The sequence below is a fragment of the Echiichthys vipera genome (assembly GCF_963691815.1).
Source record: "Echiichthys vipera genome assembly, chromosome: 18".
Classification (NCBI taxonomy): Eukaryota; Metazoa; Chordata; class Actinopteri; order Perciformes; family Trachinidae; genus Echiichthys; species Echiichthys vipera.
In genome coordinates, this window is record NC_139843.1 from 10,971,602 (window position 1) to 10,977,709 (window position 6,108).

Consider the following 6,108-nt stretch of genomic DNA (forward strand, 5'->3'; position numbering starts at 1 on the left):
GGTGATGTGTTTGCCTTGCATTTGCTCTGTGACACAGGGGTGTTAGTCTGCTTCAGTGCTCCAGTGTTTTCTCTTCCCTGGAAGTTCTCTCTCCTTGCACTGAGGGATGTGATTTGCACTTTAATGTTGCAGCTGATAAAGGTGGGTCTGATTTGAAACACTGTATACACCGTTGAATAGCTTAATCCTTATCGACACAACATAAAACACCATCATGTGAATTGTATTTTGGATTAATAATCTAAGTCTTCAAAATAACTAACTTAAGTTAACTGATAAATGTAGTGGTGTAAAATATCCCTCCAAAATGTCAAGTGGAAGTATAAAGTGGCATCAAATGGAAGAAGCCCACTCAAGGAAAGTACAAGCACCTTAAATCTGTACTTAAGAACAGCACTTAAGCAAATGTAGGCTACTCTGGTACTAATTGGTAAGACAGTATTTAAAATAAAATAAAACTGTAATATGACTGTTTTCTACATGAACTCTGCAAACGTTTATGATCAAAATACAGAGGATGAGTACATCTGAATATTCTGGAGGATAATATATAATAAAGCTTCATTTTGATTTCAAACATTTAAAATAATACATCTAATCAGTTAAAATATTAAACATTAAGATAATATACTGTATACCAGAAAAATGCCCCCCCCCCCCCCCACACACACACACACACACACACACACACACACACACAAAAGAAACAGTGGCATTTAGTACTAAATTAAACGTGTTGCACTTAATTAACATATTCCTCTTTAAAGGTCTTATAATACAGGATTCATGTAGGAAAAATCTTTTGAAGGTCAGCATATTCACACGCTGCTGTCACACATGCACTACTAGACAGTTATCACCTATCTTTAGCAAAATAATAAGTGGACACACATTACAATGCTATAAAGGCCTCACGCCATATCCCGCTTAATATTAAGCAAAAGGAATGACATCACTTCAGTCCTTTTTTCCCAGACATACACCAACCTTTTATCACCAGTAGATGTCACCCACACGTAGCTTCAGAAAGCACATCAACTGAGTCCCTGCTCAACCGTGTATGACTGATAATGTATAGAGTGCATTATGATTCCAAGGTTACAAACCCAAGAGCAGTTATGACACAGAGTTCAAGTTTCACGCAGGTTTCTTGTTGATGTTCCTCTTAAAATGAAACCACTCAAGCAGACCTGAATACATCAATACAATTAACCAGACTCATATCTAGGTTTTCATTTTTAAATAAAACATGTTTTTCTCATCATTCATTTGGTCACTATAGTATTAAATTCTCACATAGCTGTGTGGGGAATTGTGGAATGGTTTATAACATACAACATGATAAAGAAAACCTGAAAAACATCATGATCAAATCATTATTGATTTTGATTATTGATACTGGGATGCAGATGTACCTTCAGCTCCTTATTAGTAAATGCTATGTGTATAATGTTAGGAATGACATAATAACGGTTTTATACGTTTTTTAATATATTTTCTAAAATGGCATCTCTCTTGAAATAGGTTTGATTACAGCCGGAAATGTAATTTATTAAGAATATCTATTTGAAAATGTGCTTTTTTTGATCAATAAACTGAATTAGTCAAATGTAATGACCATTGATGATTACACAGGGGCACCATGTTGGGGTGTGACCCTGCCTATAAATCTTAATACATTGATCAAATCATTCAGACATGTTGGTTTAACTGAAATTGTCGCACAAACCAATAAACCGTACTCCACAAACATCATGATAATGATAAGCATACCCTTTCTAAATTGTTTTTCACTCTTATTTCTCTCTCTCTCTCTCGTCCTGCCCCATCTTCTGGCCCCTCTGTGCAATCTGTGCCTCTGCCACCTTTGGCACTAGCCCGCCCACCGGCACCTGTGCCAAGCCTGGCAACCCAAACCAAGAAGCTCTGCTTGGCTCAGTTCAATTGACTCGTTTAGGCAATTGCACCCTGACTCTGATCTTTATGGCGGGTTCCTTATTTATCCCGGGCTTTTCTGTGAAGGCTGTCTTACGTTGGAAACTCAGCTTTGCCTTATAGCATTTCTATAGAGACCTAATTGTTCCTGTTGGCCTATTAATTCTTCTAATTGTATCATTAAAACATTCAATAATTTTCCCCACAGGGCTCATGTGGATTATTTGTGTTTCCTTATCCAACAAAATCATTAGTAATCCCATAACAACTCAATATTATTTGAATGATATCATCCTATAAAATGATCATAATAGGATTGTTATAATTATATCTCTAAGGGGATTGTTTCCCTAAACCTTCTATATGAGATTAACCCCGTTTTTTTTTAAAGATGGAGGCTAACAGAAGCTGTTTGAATCCAGTGCGGGTTTTTTTGTGCCATTCACTCCTTATTCCATTTTCTCTTTCAGCTCAGTGACAGATGGCGAGTCCCTCTCCCCCAGGGGAAGCCAGTCTCTGTGAATGCGGCCGCATGTCAATCACCGGCTCTCATGTGATGGCTCTTGCCAATGACGTGCCAGCCATATGGGCCTGGCATCAGAGCTGGTATGTAACCCACCCAGTCCTGCCTCTGAGGTGCCACACGGATCCCTCCACGCGTTTGGACTGGGGATAGCAGCAGCAGCAGCAGCAGCAGCAGCAGCAGCAGCAGCATCAGCAGCAGACAGAGGAGAGGAGAGAGAGGTGTGAGAGCAGAGAACACAGCGCATCCGTGCACAGGGCGTGTGGATGTGATGCCCACCCGGAGAGAGATGGTGTAAACAAACCCGCTTTGCCCCGTCACTGAGCTCCACCACGGAGGTACGTTACACATTTCAAGTCAATATGAGACTATACAGGCTTTTTGTTTTTGTCTCTGTGTGTTAATGCATGTTGTATTGCGAGGGAGGAATTATAGTAGCAGAGCATTTATCAATATAACGGACTATTTTTTCCCCCTGAAATCTCTGGCATCTTTTTCTCGCATGCACGCGACGTGATCAGAAAGCTTTAAATGTCTTCTTCGGGCTCTTTATCGCCGGTTTGACCATCGAGGATAGTGAGGGTAGATTTTGTTTAAATAAATCTACAAATGCACATTGATCCTTAAGTGATGGGCCACTCCGGCACTTTTGTATTCGTATATCTTATAATGTTAGAAATTAGACTATGATCACTGGAGAGTGTATTTTTATTCATTAAAAAAAAAATCATAAAATAGAAAACCTAAAAGTGCGTGTGTGTGCGTGTGTGTGTGTGTGTGTGTGTGTGTGTGTGTGTGTGTGTGTGTGTGTGCGTGTGTGTGTGTGTGTGTGTGTGTGTGTGTGTTCCTGCACGACGCGCGTCACAGCACTGTGGGGGAAGAATTCTCCATAGAGATACACAGGCTAATTGACAAGGTATTGGTTCGCATTAATTACATTGTGCTTACAAGATTAGAAAAAAAAACGTCCTTAGACTCCACGCACAGCTGAGCTCAGATTGGATGCTCAAGAAAACATTTTGGTGACAGTTCGAGCTTTTATGAAATGTTGCTTTATAAATAACTTGACTGTTAAGCCTGAATTATTTGTCAATCTGATACAATGAATCCAGAGGGGGAAATAAATGCATTTCTTTTAATCGAATTAAGATGATCAAATATCACATTAAGACCTTAAAATACAGTTTTGTTCATTAACATGGCACCTGCTTTTTAATTACGGGAAAGAAAAGCGTCAGCGAAATGAAAAAAAGATCCAGATCAATAAAGTTCAGCAACGGAAAATAGATAGGTTTTGATTCTTCTGTGGCCTGCAGCAGTGTCCAAAATTGGCTTCCATGAACCTTGCAGAGGCTCTGGTCCTAATGCATATTTCAACATCGTTATTATAAGGCAACACTTTCTAAAATATCTATGGCGACTCGCTAATACTTCTATGTATTTCTATTCACAGAAATGTTCTCGAGTGGTACAGGTGAAGTCATTTTAAAGCGGATTATAGGCTTTAAAAATCAGTTAATTCAGAGAGAGACCGTAATAAAATATGTTTGGGAGCCTATGGTCCAGTGTGGCCTGGCTGTACTGGAATTCCTCCAGATTGGTAATTTATAGGACGGAGGAGGGACTCGCACCCTTTGCGCGTCCCTGGGGGACCCGCTGAAGCAGACTAGCACCGCTCCCTGTACTGGAGGGCGCAGACCGAGGCACATGTGTAGGCCGAGGGGTGGCCCAGCCTGTTGCTTTATGTCATTTAAAATAATCAGATTTTTGTAAAAAGAAAAGAAAAATAGATAAAAGACTGCTCACTATTATTTGAATCTTTCTTACAACAAGCGTTGTGAAAACATCTGGGATACACAACCCGTTAAACCGGAGATTTATTCGTGTTTTAAGGCCCTATTTCCCCAGTTCAGTCTTCTAATAATTAGCTGGAAATATGTCAGGATAAACCTGGAAAATGGAGCTTTTCATTTACTGATAAATACCACGGACCGTTTAATTTCCGTATGAAATATTTACGGAATAGTAATTCTAGTCTAATTTGCCTAAGGGACATAAGGCCTTGGGAGCCCGCTGAGGCAGCTTCTCTTGCTTTGACAGCAGCAGCAGCAGCAGCAGCAGCAGCGGGGTGCAGAGCAGTCCAGTTAAAGTGTCCACTGTGTCTCTTTGCAGGTTGCTTGCCACGATGTTGAGCCGTCTGTTCAGCGAGGTCCTGCCGGACGTCCAGAGGCTCGCCGCTGACTGGGTGGCGGACAATGATAACGAGGACAGCAAGGACAAAGACGAACAGCACGAGCCCTGTCACCTCGAGGACGACGACGACGACGACGACGACGACCTAGACGAGCCTCTGGAAGGCAGCAGTCGAGCTGAGTCTGAGATGGCCGGCGACGACGATGAGGATGATGAGGGAGAGGAGTGCGACGGTGAGAACGGTGGAGACAAACCCAAGAAGCGCGGCCCAAAGAAACGCAAGATGACGCCGGCGCGCGCTGAGCGCTCAAAGGTGCGTCGTATGAAGGCAAACGCGCGGGAGCGCACGCGCATGCACGATTTGAATTCCGCGCTGGACAATCTGCGCAAAGTGGTGCCATGCTACTCCAAAACCCAAAAACTCTCCAAGATAGAGACCCTGAGGCTGGCCAAGAATTATATATTAGCCCTTGGGGAGATTTTACGCAACGGGAAACGGCCAGATGTGGTGGCCTACGTGCAGATGTTGTGCAAAGGCCTGTCTCAGCCCACTACCAACCTGGTGGCAGGCTGCCTGCAGCTCAACACCAGGAACTTCCTGACTGAACCGTGTTCGGATGGAGCCCGCTTCCACATGCCCAGCTCTCCTTTCTCCGTCCATCCCTACTCCTACCGGTGTAACCGCATCTCCAGTCCTCATTACCAACCAGGAAGCGGTGCGCTTAACGTGCGTGGTCATTCCTACGGTACTGGGTATGAGGCCGTGTACCCGCCAGGTGGGACGTCCCCTGACTATAACAGCCCCGACTACGAGGCCCCACACAGCCCCCCCGTCTGCCTGAACGGCGGACTTTCCGGGAGACAGCAGGAGCCTTCTGAGACTGACAGGAACTATCATTACTCTATGCATTACTCCGGACTGACCACGTCTAGGCCCAGCCACAGCATACCATTTGGGCCCTCGGGAGCGCGCAGTGGCGGTGCGCACTCGGAAAACATTCCACCTTTCCACGATGTGCACTTGCACCACGACAGGGCGCCCCCGTATGAGGATCTCAATGCTTTTTTCCACAACTGAGCCCCTCACAATCAGACACATCGACCTTATAATGACAATCCTATAACGTGTAATATTGTTTGGGAAACAAAAGAAGCTTCTGAACGGATAGGAGATGGAAGTGGCAGACTGATAACCTTCTGTATACCGATGTCATCCCTATACTGTTGTACATCCAATCAAAGTGTGTCCAGTAATATCCTGTATGCAGAATGAGTGCAATTGACATAAAAGATGTATAGGCCTAAACATGTTATGACACAAAGAACAGAAATAAAAAAAATGTTTTATAACTGTCTGATATGATCGAACAACTCTTCTTTTGAGCATCGGGGGTGGCGCTCACTCTCGGGCTGGGTGGACATGCGGGCCTGAAGCAGTGCGTTGAATCAGAATGAGA

The 6,108-nt window shown here is 43.4% G+C and overlaps 1 pseudogene across 1 annotated transcript; it reads left to right on the forward strand.

The window, feature by feature from the left end:
* Nucleotides 1-2,520: 2,520 nt before the first annotated feature.
* Nucleotides 2,521-5,729, forward strand: LOC310961217 (neurogenic differentiation factor 2-like; annotated as a pseudogene). Its single transcript has 2 exons — nt 2,521-2,796; nt 4,631-5,729. The product of its transcript is annotated as a neurogenic differentiation factor 2-like (transcript).
* Nucleotides 5,730-6,108: the final 379 nt, after the last annotated feature.